The 17,392-nt window shown below is 42.0% G+C and overlaps 1 long non-coding RNA gene across 1 annotated transcript in view; it reads right to left on the bottom strand.

Annotated features, from left to right (window-relative positions):
* The window catches only part of LOC131402138 (uncharacterized), a 145,616-nt gene that overhangs the window by 53,567 nt on the left and 74,657 nt on the right, over positions 1-17,392 (bottom strand). The window lies entirely within an intron of this gene.

Genomic DNA, 17,392 nt, shown 5'->3' on the forward strand with positions numbered 1-17,392 from the left:
GAGGAATAGCAGACAGGTGGAGACTCTCAGCTCCAAGCACAGAGGCATGGTGGCCGACGGGGTCAGGGTGGTGGGTGCAGACAACGTCCACACTGGTGGCTGCCCCATCCTTCTCAGTCCTGGGGAGAGAGGGACGTGGCGAATCAAGAGAGAGGTCCTGAATCCTCTGGGGTTTGGGCCATAACAGGAAGGAGGAAATGGGAGGTGAGTGAGGAAACTGAGAGAGGGGTGGTCACAAAAGTGGTCATTAGGGGCAAGTGCTCAAGGGAGGGCCTTACCTGAGGGAGACCAGTCTGACACTCAAGGAGAAGGAGCCCAGGCTTCTCTTCTTGAACAAGGATCCAGCTGGGGAGGAAGGAGGAGGAGGATGAGCAGGAGGGACAGGGGTTGGGGGAGGGGCTGGGTGGGATTTAACCCACCAGGAGCTGCTGGGACCAGGGTCTCACCAGGCTCTGCAGGACACTCTCAGTGGAGTTGAACGTGGCTGAGCTGTTGCTCCTGTCTGATGAATACCAGAAGGTGGAGATGGTGACATTGACTGTGAGGGTCTTCAGGTTGTGCCCCAAAGCTGCAAGACGAGAGGAAGAGCGATGGCCATCACTGAGAGCTGACCTGAGACCACACCAGAGTCCTGCATTCATTATCATCTGTCGTCTTCTCTCACAGTGGCACCACCACCAACCCGTGTGGTCACCCAAGTCAGAACCAGCATATCTGCTCAGCTCCTCCTCACTCCCTGTAACACCCATTCACCTTGCACACTCGTCCTCAGATACACTCCATCCCTGTCCCAACTCAAATCTTAACTTCCTTCACCCAGACCAACACCCCAGCAGGCACAGTGGATGCTCTGTCTAAAGGATGTTCTACATGGACTACTACAAGAATCTTTCTGAAATGAATACCTCACTAGGGCCACCACTGCTCTAGTACCACCCATGGCTCCCTATGGCCTTCAGTGTTTAGTTCAACATTCTTGACCTGGCACTCAAGGCTCTACTCAATCTGGCTCCTGCTGATATTTCAGTCTCATTTTATCCATCTACTGCGACTTAAACTTCATGCTTCACTCAACCCAAATTCGTTTCAATTCTCCCCATATGGCATGTTGTTTCTGGCTGGAGTCTTTGCTCATGGATTCCCCTCTGCCAGGAAAACTCTTCATCCTCTATTTGCCAGGGTCCATCCTACTCATTCTTAAAGACTCCATTCAGGTGAACCTTTCACTAGCAAGCTCTTCCCTTCCAAATTATGCCAGGTGCCACTCCCTGAATCCTCCCACATTGTGTTATAATGGTGTGTTAATTCACAAGACTAGGGGCTCTCTGAGGCCTGACCTTAGGACTGAATCATTGGTATAATATTTGTGATCAGCATGATTGTCCTAAAACCAGAATTTCACACCCTGTCTTCCCAGCTCCTGGATCACAACTGGCTGGTAGGGGCTGGAGAGCTTCTCTTGCGAAGGAAAAGGCACCCCCAGATACCTGTGGTGGCTTCTGGTGGCACAGGTGTTGATCAAGTATGCAGGGATGTGGTGGCCGGCTAGGGAGCTGTGGAGAGGGCTGTCATCAGGGAGGGACAGAGTGGGAGGAGCTTCCAGGTTCACCCATGCTCCAGCAGTGGCTGTCCCAGGACCACCATTCACAGGTGAAGCATAAATGAGAGTGAGGGGATGGGTCCCTGTGTGAGTAGAGGGATGAGCAAGCCTGTGGATGAGAGAGTGAGATGGGTGAATAAGAGAGACTGAACACAGAGGAAAGAGAGATGGACGGACAGAAAACTGGACAGACGGATATGATACCTGGAAAAGGAGGACCAAGGGCGGGGCTTCAGGAGAATAAAAGTGAAAACCATGTGGGGTCAGAATGTGGTGGAGAACATGTCTGTGTCTAAGGCTTTCTCACCCTGGGCTGGGAATCTCCACCAGAACCCAAGAGAGAGAGAAGGGATGAGTTAGGACCCTTCCAGGTCCTTCCCTCACCAAGCACAGCGGGTGAAGGAGAACAAGTGCTCCCCAACCCCAAATGCGATGAGACCCAGGACATCAGGGCCAGGAATACTCACTGGTGTAGTCGGGGCTGCGGCTCCATAGGTATAACCTGGGGAGAGAAGGCGAGAGGAGCTGAGCGAGGGTTGGGGTGAACATAAAGGATTAAGGGTGAGGGAGGATGTAGGGACGTTTGAGGGAAAAGCAGAGGGAAAAGCAGAAAGGAAGAGGGGAAGGGTGTTCAGGGAGGTGTCAACGAGGTGGAAGCTGGCTGAACCCAGCGGTCACACCGTGATGAGAAGACTGAACCCTGACCAGAAGGAGAGAGAGATGGATCAAAACTCACTTTAGAGCAACGGAGGCAACACAGAACTTTGACTGGCAGAGAGAGCATGGCTGTAGCCCAGCCCCTCATCACTGATGTAGAAGCTGTCCCGGTCCAGGGTGAGAAAAACAAGGTGGGTGTCGCCCAGGTTCTCATGGCTCAGCTCCCAGTAGAGTCGCTCTCTGTCCAGCCCGGGACCTGCGGGGCTCAGAGTGGAAGGTGCAGACGGTGTCCACCCCGCTGGCTGCCCCACCCTTCTCAAGCCTGGTGGAGGAAGAACATGGGGCTGTGCAATACTGAGCAGGTGTCCTTCTGGGTGTGGAAAGTGGGAGAGTGGAAGGGAGGAAGCTGAGGGAGAGGCTGAATGGGCTGCTCTGATGTGTGGAGGGGCTCTCCTCGATGTCTCCCGTCTGAGACAACCCCCTCACAAGTAAGACCTGACTTCCTTTAGGATGCGGAAGGGGGCCTGTGAGTGGCCAAGTGGGGTGAACACACAGACCTGGGTGAGGGGACGCCTGCAGGTCTACACGGACAGCAGCGAGGAGAAAAGTCAGTGCCCTGCGCCATCTGACACATGCAGGCAAGAAAGTACCGTTACATTCTCTCGGTTCTACACTCCAAGGTCTTTTCTTTCTATTTCTTTCCTACTCCACAGCCATCACCGAGACCTAGGGAACAATCATCTCACTCGTAATCTTCTTCCCAACACCTCCTGCCTCATAAGTATTCAATCTTAACCCTCAGGTACATTTTAACCAAAGTGCTTAGACCAAACGCCAATCACATCAGCCATCTGTTCGCATCTCTCCAGAGTGTTCCCACTTGTCTTAGAACAGAGTCCCAAGTCACGCCTGACCTGATCCAGCCTGTCCCCCTCGCTGGTCTGGCTCACACCTCTCCCCCTGTGTTGACTCCGCTCATCCATCCCTCTTCTCAGTTCATGGACACAACAGGCTCTCTGCTTCAGGGATGTCCTCATGTGGGTCCCTCTGCCTGAAACGCTCTCTTGAACATACTCCCACACCCCCACTCCAGTCTACCCTTCAGACCAGCTAAATCCAGTCCCAACTCTAGCTCTCAAGCTAAATATCAGTCCTTCTCAGGAGGGCTTCCCTGCCCCCTCAGGTTGAGTCCCCTTGAGCCAAACTCCCACATCACTCTCATCATTAACTGTCTAAAATCCAAATTCCCAAATACAATATAAATTCCATGGAGGTGGGACAAGGTCTCTCTGGTTCTCCAGGAACCCATGCATGTGGTCCAGGGCCTGGCTTATGAGATGAGGAAACATCCTGGTTTGTCTAGGACTGCCCTGGTTTGAACACTAAACATCCTGTATCCTGGAAAACCCATTCGTTCTGAATAAACGAGGATGGTGGGTCACCATAAATTATACACTCAAAGACTATCTATTGCATGACAAGCACATATTCCCCTCAAGAACGTTACAGGAAAGCTAGAATGAAAAAGGCACACACACACACACACACACAAACACAATTAGTAGAGGCCAACAACTAAATACAACATCATTTAACAAGATTCTCTGCAACATGAATCACCAGACTGTTCTTCCAGAAAAGATTCAAGAAACAAAGTTAATTCCCTTTAGAAGGCAAGGTGGTGAGGACAGTCTTTTTGGAGACTAGTGCCCTTCCCTTCAATCTACAGTGTTGCTTAGTATTCCTCCAAATGATTTGAAATGTCATAAAGAAAAAAATGCTCAAAATAAATCTGGCTACTGGTAAATTCAATTTTAAATTTGTTATTAATACAAAGTTCCAATCATCTTTTTCCCTGAATGCTCCTTTATTTCAAATTTTTGTGGAGGATTTATAGGACTTTAGAAGTCAAATTGAATGGGTCGTAGGAATGTTGCTGAGTATCCCTGCTAATATTTCCTGGGATGTCTTCTAATACTACATACACACGCAAAACATTTCTGTATTTATATTATATATAAATTCTGACTTTTGAGTATTATGCAAGTAAATCTATATTTTCTACTATAATACACATTTGCAGTAATTTACATTTGTTTCATGTGTTCTTATTTGCATGTAACTGTACTTACTGAAATATTTACCACACAGAACCACCACAGCTTACCATCTTTCCATCCAACAAACATCAATAATTTTTCTCAAGATACCCTCACTCTCAGTGACACCATGTGGTGACAACCCGAGCACAGGAAAGCCCACTGGCAGGTCTTCGGCACAGCGGAGGCTGCCGGAACCTCTTGGTACCAAGTCCACAGGGTACGCACCTGGTCACACAGAAATCCATGGATCAACGAGGACGGGTGGACCCTGAGCCTGTTTTCACCTCAAACTTGAGCTCCACGGATGCTTTTTGTGTCTGAGGGGGGAAAATAAGGCGCATACAAGCTTTTGAGGCCTTTTATAGGGTGTTGGATGGAAAGGCCACCCCATTCACTTTTCTTTTTTTTGTGTTTACTGATTTAATTGTAAGTGTTGGCTGTGACTGGATTTTCCTGATTCCTATCCAGCCACCTGCTGCCCAAGATGGGAGAAAGCAGCTTCGTGCTGTGTGCACTTGAGTCGCTCAACTCACTTGGCTGGACAGAGACTTTTTGGTGACTCTGGACCCTTTAAACAAGCTTGTCATTTAGGGACTTTGTGACTCGCTGACCTGTCAACATTTTCCACACGTCATTCAGGGCTCGGGAGATTTTCAGGCCTGGAGCAGATTTCCCAACCTTGGCACAACTGACATTTGGGGCCGGATAATTCTCTGTCGGGCCGCCCTGGGCCCTGGAGGACAGTGAGCAGCATTCCTGCCTCCCCCTCTAAACGCCAGGAGCGCCCCCATTAGTAACAACCCAAACACCGCCTCCAAAAGCAGCTAAAGCCCCCTGGGGACAAAATCAAAAGGAGGACGGTGACGAGGAGTCTGAGGAGAGGATGGCGGCATCCGAAGCCAGGAGGAACAGCAGCCTCGGGGGCCCTGAGCAAACAGCCCAGGTGAAACGGGGGCTGTGTGGGGATGGAGGGACGCCGGGCCCTGACGGGGCTGCCCAAGGACCAGGCCCCTCCCTGGACCCCTACCCAGCCGGGACTGCCCGCCACTCACCGCGCCCCGCCCCTGAGGGCGAAAGTCCACGGGAATCCGGTTGGAGCCCACAAGACGGGACACACCGCGCAAACACGCCCCATCCATCCAAGGCCCCGCCAGCACTTCCGCTTCCTGTCTCGGGCGGGCATTCGAGGAGGACGAAAGTTTGGGGGCTGCAGTTGAGGCGGCGGGCTGGTCGGGCCTGGCACCCCGGCCTCGGGGGAGGTGTCTAGCTTCTAGAGTGAGTGTCAAGCTGGAAAGCGGGCTGGGTGAGCACCAGGGACAGGGACAAAATCTAGGGGCGTGGCTGTGTGCGGGAACCAGTTCTAACCGTGGGCTGTGGGTGGGGACAAGGGTGTGAGTGACACCAGGCCCAGGGGGCGGTTCTGTGGATGAAACAAGGGTATGGGAGGGGCAATGATCCAGGACCAGGCTGTGGGCGTGGGCCAGGCTGTGGGCGGAGCCAGGCCCGAAAGTTGTGGGCGGAGACCAGTTCCAGGGGCGGGAAGAGGCCGGGGTTGGGCTGGAATAAGTCAGGCAGACTTCACAGGGGGAGGAAATCAGCTCCACGTGCCGAGCTGGAGGCGGGGCTTTCCGTGGACACCTAGACTGCACAGGTAGCTGGATGTTGAACAGCTGTTCTTCAATCCTTTCCCCACGTTTATACAGCCTAATAGAATGATGTGCCTATATTTAGAATTCTAAATTTTTGTGCTTGTTTGTTGTTCTTAATTTCGTTTAAAAATTGGATCATATATTCACATTTCTCTACAACTTGCAGTCCCAAGCCAGTAGATAAGGATATAACGCTATTTTAATTTTAAAAATCTGGGAGGAGGGAGGCCAATACGTCGAAGATGCACGTATAGGAAAACTTCAAAGAGTGGTGCAAAGTCAGTAAAATATTCTCCCTCTACCACTGTCCCCCAGTCCTTTTTCACAGAGATAAACATCCTTTTCTCCTCTATCCTTCCAGACATACTGTGTATATGTGGGCCTGTATATATGTTCAAGACCAAGAGGGATGTCCCCAAGCAAAACCTGAAGCCCATGAATTGTCTCATGCATCAGAAGTTACTGAGAAGAGATTTAAGTTTCTGGTGGAAGGAGATGAACCAGTGATGAATCCATAGGAAGACAACAAAGAAACAAGAGAATTTTACCATTTAAACGGTCAAAGGAAAAAGTGAGAAAGAAAATGTATTCATACAATCTGACGTAGCACATCTCTGGATAAGATTCATATGCTATAAAATGGTAAACACTTATGTCATAAAACAGTAGACATTGAATTTTGATTTATCCTAATTCATTAAATAGTTATATTGGGAAAGGGGAATTATGTTTTTTTTTTTTTTTTTTTTTTTTTTTTGTGAGGAGATCAGCCCTGAGCTAACATCCGCCAATCCTCCTCTTTTTGCTGAGGAAGACGGCCCTGGGCTAACATCTGTGCCTATCTTCCTCCACTTTATATGGGACGCCGCCACAGCATGACTCACCAAGCAGCGCGTCTGTGCGCGCCCGGGATCCGAACCAGCGAACCCCGGGCCTCCGCAGCGGAGCACGCGCACTTAACCGCTTGCGCCACCGGGCCGGCCCCGGAATTATGTTTTTAACATATGTAAGTACACTTCATGCTGGATTTTTCAGAGAAAGAAGAAACTATAAATACTCAAAAGCTGAAAAATGAAAAAGCTGTATGAGTAGCTAATTTAGAAATACAGATTTTCAACCAGAAAATTAAAGAAGTTGTTTTTGGAACCAGAGTCAAGAGCGGGGAAGGTAGCTTTTCGTTATAAGGCTTAAAGTATTATTTGAGAGATGTGCGTATAGACACACATACACACACACACACACAGGAGCCTGAATTTGTATTCCATAGGGATCATCTGACTCTACAAAGTGTTTGTAAAAAGGATTCACTTTACAACAGTAGAACGTATTTTGAAAACTACAGACTTCAAGCATAAAAAAAGCTGTCATCATCCCTGTGGAAAAATGAATAGGACATCACTTTCCCACCGACAGGGTGATAAGCATTTTACATACATTACTCTTGAGTATTTTCACAGCAACCCATAAGGAAGATGGTATTATCTATCTCCATTTTGCAGATGAGGAAATTGGTGACAGCATATTGCTAAAATTTTCATATAAGTTCTCAATAGATCTTGTTTTATGTTAAAATTGTTTACTGAATTTTCTTTTCATTAATAAAATGATATTTGCCATTATTACAAATAAGCAAAGGATGTGTAGAAACAATTTAGCAAAACGACAGTTTTCTTTTAATATAATTAAATATAGCAATCACTTTATTATTTTTCTGCTCTCTGCCTCACATCAAGGAAGATACTTCCTATCCTAAAGGCTTACTAGAAATCTCTACTAAAAATCAAGTATCAGGGAATACCCATATTACTAAAGTTCCTGAATACATGCGAAAAAGGCATTATACCAAATTTTTGTACAAAAATCTTAGATCATTCACGAACTGATAACAACACAAATCATGATTAGGCAAGGTGTTTCTGTAGAATGACAAATATTTAAACTTTAAACATTTGGAAAGGTAGTTCATTACAGTAACTAATGTGTATAAGAAGAATTTTTTCAAACTCACTAAGTGCCAGGAAATCGTTTGACAAAATGCACTGCAATATTATTCACAATAGCCAAGAAATGGAAACTACCTAATTGTGAATCCGTGGGTGAAAGGATGAAGAAAATCTGGGGTATCCATACAATGGAATATTATTCAGCCTTAAAAATGGAGGAAATTCTGTATTCAGAATTGCTTGACCAGATCATTTCAGTAGCCATGTGTTTTCTTGCTTAGTCCCCTCTGGTCCATTCGCCAACCAGGAACCAGGGTGATCCTTTTACAGTGTAAGCACCATGACGTCTAATGTATCCCTAAAAGAGCTTTTGGAAGTAGACTGCCTGGGTACCAGCTGTGTGACCTTGGTCAATTATATAACCTCTAATATTCCTCATCCATACAATAGGGGTTAATAGTATTGTCTTCATAGCATCGTTGTGAGGATTAAATGAGGGAATACATGTCAGATGCTTAGAGTGCCTGGCACATGGTAAGGCAACATAAAAAATTTAGCTGTAATTATAACCAAATTAAATATTGTGATGGCCTATTAAGTTGAACCATATGAAATTTCTAATATTCAACCATTTTGACCCATTTTATTGTTGAATAAATGATAAAACTCAGTCTAGGTAGGTTGCATAGAGTCAAAAAGGATTGTATAAATGAAAATATTATTAGAAAAAGTAAGCTGAAATAGATTGCTTTGCAATTTACAAAGCAGTTTCTCATACTTTGTTTCATTTAATCTCTATAGAATACTTTTCAGTGTATTATTAACACTGTCTCTGAAGGAGTAACTGACTTGCCCCAAATCACACCACATTAAATAACACAATTAGAGTGGAAAGATCATTTCGTGTATAAATCCTATATGATATTTTGTTTCCCCTTCATAATATCATCCGTCCTCTCAAGAAAGTGATGAAATAATGTTGATTCATAGGAACTTAGTCTTAAAGAGACATACTCTCAGATGATAAACACTATGTCTTTGAAACAGGGGTGTTGCGAGAAGAAACTTGGGACCCATGCTTTCTGTATTTTCAAGTCCATGCTTAGAGTTCTGGGAAACAGTCAAAGAAGGGAAAGGGTGAAAAATAGTCCAGAATGAAAAAAGGTTGACGTATATGTAACTTTATTGATCACCTCAAGATTCTCTTTTTGTTTATGGTCTGAGTCACACTACTAGAATACAAATGCTCTTAAGGTAGATCACTGCTATCTTGAAGCAAGGGTAGGCACTGAGTAAATATTTATTAAATGAATGAAAGTGGCCTTGAATACACCTGCTCTTTACTCACCAGAGAACAGCCCCATACCAGGCAAATGGCATCACTAACAAAATTTTAAAAATCATATCCTTATTAGCTCGTAATCATGGATTCAAGGCTCCGATTTGTTTCCTACATGTAAGTCCAGAAGAATTCTGGTGTATTAAGGAATGTTTCCACAGCCTCACTGTAAAATAAAGCAAGACTTTTTGGCCCATTGATTGCTGGTTCCAGCAGGGCCCATCTCTATACTTACCTCTAAACAATTAACTATAGATTTGTTATCCCAATGAACAGTGATTTGGTATGGAACCTGTTGTATCGGTGTCATGCAAAAGTAGACATTTGGTATGTCTTTAAGTCGTGATATGGATAATAATGTTGATGCAGAGAAAGACAACTAAAAATTCTCTCTGGTCTTTGTCAAGGGCATGTGGGTGAAGGGTATCTAGGAGTCAATGGATTTCAGAACTCAAAAAGACTCGTCCAACTCTTCATGTTACATGTGAAGAAAATGAGGTCAAAAGAAGTTGAGAGATTTGACCAAGACTAATTCTTGGGACTGGAGAGAGATCCTCTGATTCTCAGCTGGCCTCATTGTAATAACATCTCCAGCTCCAAACAGCCAAGATAAGCAAGTCTGTTGATTTCCAGCTAGCAATGATTCTCCTTCATGTTTTCACTTTCTGTCTCTTCGAAGCCTGCTCTGCCCTGACAAGGAAATTATCTGATGTTTACACTACACTTAAGAAGAGGAAAATTCTCCTGGCAAACACTGGTATGATTCAGTGTGGCACTGGAGAGCACAGTCATGAAAAAAATGAGAATCAAAAGTATAAGAGGTAAATAATACTAGAGAAGAAGATAAAATCTATTACTTTAGTGGAACATAACTTAAAAGTTTAGAACTGATAAATAAGTGGAATAATGTGAAAGGAAGCTAGATTCCTATATGAAACATCAAAAATACTGTTACATGAGCAAGAATTCATTTAAACATGTAAATAATCATTCCATTCACAAGAGCAATGAATTCTTTAAGATAAGTAGTTAAAATAATTGGAACTGCACATTAGTTATATGAAGAAGATTATAAAGAGATACAAAGCATGTAAAAGCTCTGATTAAATGGAGAGATATGCTATACTGTGACTGAAAGTGTTTTAAAGATCTCAGTTTTTCCAAACATTATTCAGATTCCATATGCTTCAAATCAACTTTTAAAATGATGCTGTATTTGTTTTATAGACTAAATGATATCCATTTGTAAAATAAAACACTGGACCATCAACTAACATTATTCACAAGTAAATCATTCCAAATGGATTATAGGGCTACAATTAAAAGTAAAAATCCCCCATGTATAACAGTGGTGGATGACAATATAGAAGAATATCCATAATCTTAAAATTAGTGAAGATATTCTTAATATATATGCTTAAAGATGTCTGGTTGAATAGAGGAAGGAGAAAAAGTAAAATGGAAGGTGATATGGTCTCTGATTTTCTTTCAGAGACTTAATCTAGAGAAGGATATTCTAGTCTACGACATTGGTTAAAGAAATAGAAATCTGTGATAATTACACAAATAATGAGAGGACATATATAAATGGTAGCATAAGGTATCAGTTAGCTTCTGCTGTATAAAAAACCATCTGAAAATTTGGTGTCTTCAAATAAGAATAGTTTATTTTTTCTCAAGATTCTGTGAGTTAACTGGGCAGTTATTTTTATCTTGACCAATTGGTGGCTCAGCTGAGATTGGATAGTCTAGTATGGCCTTACTCACATGTCTGATTGTTGACTTGAAGTCACTTGGAGTGATGGAGATGTGCAGTCTATCTAGACTCATTCACATATTGATGGCCTCAAGCTTCCCAAGGACAGCCAGAGAAGGACAAGTACCAACAATGAGCAAGTGTATTTCAAGCCTTTGCTCATGTCATTTGCTAATGTCCCATTGGCCAAAGCAAGTTACAAGGCCAAGTCTACCCAGAGTCAACGTGGGATGCTATGACCAAACAGATAGAGGGAGAGGACTAATGTGTGGCCATTTTCGCAATCTCTCACACATAATTTTAGAGGAGTATTAGTATGAATGTTTTTGTATTTGTTCATTTGAATGTCCGAGGAAGATTGTACAAAGCCAAAAGAAACGTAAAGCAAATAGTTAACTGGAGATGTAAGGTAAGATTAGTTGATACTTAAAGTGGGTCTGGAAAAATGTGGTAGTTTTGTTGTCAAGTGTATGCGAGTTCTTGTGACCTATGAAAAAAATTTACATTTCGATTATTTTCTCCCTGAATGTGTTTTATTCCTTAACACTTTTGATGTGTTTCTCTCTGGCCTTAGGAAAATAACGTAGCACTTGGGAGCAAAGATGCAGCCTAATAGCCCCACACTTGAGGCCAAGATGGAGTAGACCACCACGGCCACCATGCCCTTGGCGTTGGTGCTGTGGTAGACGGGGAGGAAGGTGACCCAGATACTGCAGACCACCAGCATGCTGAACGTCATGAACTTGGCTTCATTAAAGGTGTCAGGCTGGTTCCAGGCCAGGAAAGCCACAGTGAAGCTGCCCAGGACCAAGAAGCCCAGGTGTCCCAGGACACAGTAGAAGGCAGTGACCGAGCCCTTGTTGCACACAATGAAGATGTGGCCGTGTTCAGAGTGTGCATCTGTGTCAATGAAGGGAGAAGAGGTTCCCAGCCAGATTCCACAGAGACTCAGCTGGATAAAGTAGCAGATGGGAATGATGAAGTTAGGTGCCCCTGACACCAACCACTGCCTCATCCTTCTCCCTGGTGCAGTGACCTTGAAGGCCACAACCACAATCATATTTTTGGCCAAGACACTGGAAACAGCCACAGTAAATACAACTCCAAATGTGATTTGTTGAAGAAGGCAGGTGGCTGGTTGGGACGACTAATGAAGAGTAAGGAGCATAGGAATCAGAGGGTGAGGGAGATGAGCAGGATGTAGCTGAGAGTCTGATCATTGGCCTTGACTATGGGAGTGTCTTGGTGCTTCACAAAGACCCCCAGGACCACAGCTGTGAGGACAGAGAAGCACAGAGCTGTGCAGGCCAGGGCCATCCCCAAGGGGTCCTCATAAGCCAGAAAGATCACAACATTTTGGAGGCAACGATCTTGCCCTCTTTTGGCCTACTGATGATCTGGACACTTCACACAATGATCCACGTCTGGGGAGAGATGCAAAGTGTCCTCAGCCCAGGTTCAGTCACTCTCTCTTATTTGCATGCCCACAAAGAAGGCATTGGGTAAGTTTAAAAACTGTCTTCCTTTGTTGCTCCATGCACCCAATAAGACAATACTCTGCAGAGAACCATTCCCAGTTAATAGTGCCCATCTTCTTTATGGTAAAGTAAACAAAGCTATTATGCTTCTCAGTATTTTTCTTGCATAATCATGAAAGCACTTTTTTCTCAGCAGAAAACCAAAAGTGCTCCCTGTCTCTCTGAGCTATACCCCTGTAAGCTATGGCCTAGATTTACTCATTCAATGAGCAAGCAGTTATTGGAAAACCTCCATGAGGCAGATAATATGCTACGTTCTAGGGAAACAGAAATTACAAAGTCATAGACCTCACTCCTAGGGAGTTTCAAAATGAGACCCTTTCTACCATCTAAAATGATCTCCAGTACATTTCCTCTTGATTTCACTTCCACCACTTCTGTTAAGATTTTCGTCACTTCTCTCCTATGTTATCATAAGATCTTTTTTCTCTGGTTCCCTGCCCTTGTCCTGCATCACAAGTGATACTTCTACATGTAAGTGGGATCATGTTTAGCCTCCATTAAAAATCCGACAAACTCTTAGGAAGACCAAAAAAGACTGTCTAACCTTGGTCTTTCCTACTTCCACTACCTCTGCTCTGATTTTTAAGATTCCCAAATCTTCCTGTGGTTCTGAAAGTGTTCCGTGCCCACTCATCCCTGCAGGTATAAATACATGTTTTTACTTCTACAGGGGCATTGCTCCTTCCTCTTTAAGTCACCTTAAATTTTCTAACTTTTCATGTTTAGAACTACAATCTGCCTGATGATTTCTGTGGATGGTGTGAGTTCGGGTTGGCGAGTCATTGTCTTCTCCATGAAGACAGCCAATTTACCCAACATGCTTTATTGAAAAGTCTTTCATTTACCCACTCCTCCTCAGTGTTTCCTTGTAAATCAGACGTCTATACATGAGTCCCTATATGAGCAGCTTGTATCTGAACTTACCATTTCGTTCCGTTGATTTTCTTGTTTATCCTCTTGATGAACCTCCTCTATTGTGATGCTATAATACTTGATGTCAGGTAGAGTAAGTACTCCCACTCTATTCTTTTCTTCAAGATTTTCTTAGTTAAGTTTTTCCTTTATCATTTCCATAAGAATTGTGTCAATTGTAATTTCCACAGAACGGGTCAGCATTTTAGCTGCAATTTTGTGGAAGCTGTAGATTAATTTGGACAATTTTGGTATCTGTTGACTTTTGAGTCTGTTCAGTCACGAACTTGGTTTATCCCTCCACTTCTTTCAGTCTTCCTCTATTTTTCTAAATGCTGTTCTACAAATTTTTGGACAGAAATCTTTTGAAAGTCTCATTAAAGTTATTTCTAGGTACTTCATACTTTAAGATGTTGTAAATGTCATTTTTTAAAATTTAAATTTTGGATGCGTTATGACGGGTAGATGGAAGCAAAATTTTCTATATTAACCTTGTATTCAGCCACCACTAAGCTCAATTAATACATTAATTTACATGGATTTTACATTTATACCATAATATCATCTGAAGATAACATCAATTTTACGTCTTCCTTTGAAGTAAATTATTCCTTTTATTTATTTTCCTGCCTATATTGTATCAGGCAGGACCTCCAGTGTAACGTCTAATAGAGGAAGTGATGTTGAACTTTCTTCTCTTATCCTTCCTTTCAACACTGCACCTTAAATGTCCATTCTGTGACTACTGTGTATGGGAGTAAGAGAGTTTCAATCTGTTTCTGATTTTGTAAGGGTTGTTCTGTTGTTGTTGTTTGTTTTAACATATGAATAGGTGTTTAATTTTACTAGTTTTTCTTACAGTTATTGCGATTATTATTTGTCTTTTTTCAGAGATTAGTGTACTGAATTACATTGCATGAACCTAATTTGGTCATGATATGTCCTTCTTATAGAATATAGCTAGATTTGGAACATTGATTTGATTTGATTTTTTTTTTAGGATAAATGAATTTAATCCAAGAAAGAGAGTGGCCTGTAATTTCCTTTCCTGCAATGAATTTGTTAGATTTTGGTACCAATGTTAAGCTAGTCTCTCATAGTGAGTCAAAAATTTTCTGTTTTTCCTATTCTCTGGAAGAGTTTGAGTAGATGTATATTATTTTTTTCTTGAATATTTGGGCAGATTCATCAGGTTTGTATCAAATAAATAGCTTACAATAAAATTTTGTAGAAATGTTTTAAAGTATGGTCTCAATTTCTCTAATAGGTATGGCAATATTCAGATTTTTCATTTTTTCGTGAGACGGTTTGGTAACTTTTATTTGCCTGGAAATTTGTGAGTTTCCTCTAAATTTTCATTGTATCAACATTATGTTATTTATGTTTTCTTCATGTTAAAAATTTTCCATATTATCTGCACAGATTACTCCTTTTCAGCCTTGGTATGTTTTTGTTGCAAATTTTCACTTTTGTTGAACACTAGTACTAGGATTTTATTGAGTATATTTGTCATTTATTAGAATCTAATTTATTTTTATTTATCCTTTTGATGTTTGTCTTTTATTTTGTTAACACTTCCTCTAATATTTATCATTTTGTGTTTTCTATTTTCCTTATGTTTAATTTTCTGCTCTTTTTCTAGCTTGTCATGAATGCTTACAACTTAGAAATTCAACCTTTCTTTATTTAAATATACAAAATAATATATAAATATATATAATCTAGGATTATACATTTCTCTCTAAGGATAGTTTTAACTCCACCACATAAGATTTGATGAATAGTATTTTTAATTGGAAATACATTCTAATTTCCATGATAGTTTACTCATTAATCATCGGTTGTTTACAAGTGTATTTATTAATCTCCAAGCATGTAGGAATTGAAGTTAGTGGACGTAGTGTTCTTTAGATGTGTGTATGGAACATATACCAAAACTTACCACACGACAAATATGCACGTGGAAGCTTTATCCAAATTGACGATATGCCAGACTATATCATCAATCTCAGTACATTTCAAAAAAATTGAAATTATACAAAAGATGTTGTGAAATTAAGCTTCAAAATAAGATAATGCCACCATTGAGGGGATTCCAGCATTGCACCATTTAATATCATAAATCTGAGTAATTCCAAGATGTTAATTATGGTATGAAAAATCTTCAGTGTTGGTTTTCTGTCCCTCTTCTACTTTATGATCCAACTCCCAAACCCACATTTTCTGGGTTATAGTCATGTTGAACCTTTTCTGAGCTCCCTAGAATATTAAATGCAGGGTTAATTTGCCAGTTTCTGCCATTTCTAAGAATTCCACCAAGAATTTAATCCACCTTCATTAGTCTGACATAATACTAATGCTACTGCCTCTATGAAGAAGTCCATGAGAGTTGCCTCCCCACAAATATATATACTATCACTTATTTCATCCCATGGGTCTCTGCGTACCTATATTGCAGCCCTATGTCACCACCTTGAATTCACTTCACTGCATGTTGTCTCCCCTACTCACATGCGAACTCTAGGACATCAGAGAAAAGATGTATGTACTCATTGAAGGAAGCTGGACTCTAAGCACGTTGCATACCATGTAAATACTTACCCCTTAAATCAAACACAAACTTTCTGAGCTCTAGCTCTGTGTCAAGAACAGCACCAGACTCTGGAAAAATAAGGATTTGTTCAATGTGATCTAAATGTAGATTTAAAGAAGATGAATAGTAAGGACTTATGATACCATGTGTTAGATTCCATGAGAAAGATTTATGTTTGGTTTCTGTGGAGTGGTCAAAAAGGGTTTCCTTGAGATGATAATGCCTGCAATGATGCTAAAATGAGTCAAGCAAGCTAGTTCAATGTAGAGAGTGAGTGTATCTTTCTGGGTGGAAATGATAAAAAAGTTGGCTTTTTTGGCTATAAAAGTTAAATTACTAAATGGAGGAAGGAAACATTTGGACCCTGCAGTCCTCATCCAGAGCTTTTCCGTTTCTTTGGGAGAACGGTGCATACAAAAGAGCGGTGGAGAGCCAGCCCTGATAGCCTAGTGATGAAAGTTCAGTGCTCACCACTTTGGTGGCTCCGGTTGGTTTCCTGGTCATGGAATCACACCATCTTTCTGTGAATTGCCATGCTGTGGTGATGGCTCACATAGAAGAACTAGAATGATTTACAACTAGGATATACAACTATGTACTAGGGTTTTGGGGGCAATAATAAAAGAGGAAGATTGGCAACAGATGTTAGCTCAGGACAAATGTTTCCCTTCAAAAAAAAAAATAAAATAGAAGTGGAGAAAGTCGCTGCAAGGCATATCCTCACCTATCTCATTGGAAATCTCATTCTCTGGGAAAGGAATGCAACCAAAACAACATGCAGACTTGCTCTCCTGAGGGGTCTTCCTGAATCCCGGGCTGCAACTCTCACTGTATACAGAGTGTGGAGTCTGGAGAAAATCAGATAACACTTGGTAACAGCTGTGACTTTTACCTAATTTTCAAGTAACTAGAGTGTTTTAGAGTATTGGGCCATAACAAACTGAAGCTTGAAATATCTAAATCCAATTCATTGGTTGGATGCCATGCTTATTGTATGATATAAAAGACTGATACACCTCAGACGTATTGTAGGTTTGTTTCCAGAGCACCGCAACGAATCAAATATTGCAATAAAGTGAGTCACACGAATTTTTTGATTTCCTAGTACATAAGGAAGCTATGTTTACACTATACTGTAGTGTACTAAGTGTGCAAAAACATTATCTCTAAAAAACATGTACATAACTTAATTTTTTTTAATTATTCCTAAAAATTACTAACCACCTTCTGAACATTCAGCAACTTGCAGTCTTTTTGCCTGTGAAAGTCTTGCTTCGATCTTGGATTATTGGTAAAAGAA

Source organism: Diceros bicornis, assembly GCF_020826845.1.
Source record: "Diceros bicornis minor isolate mBicDic1 chromosome 30 unlocalized genomic scaffold, mDicBic1.mat.cur SUPER_30_unloc_3, whole genome shotgun sequence".
Taxonomy (NCBI): Eukaryota; Metazoa; Chordata; class Mammalia; order Perissodactyla; family Rhinocerotidae; genus Diceros; species Diceros bicornis.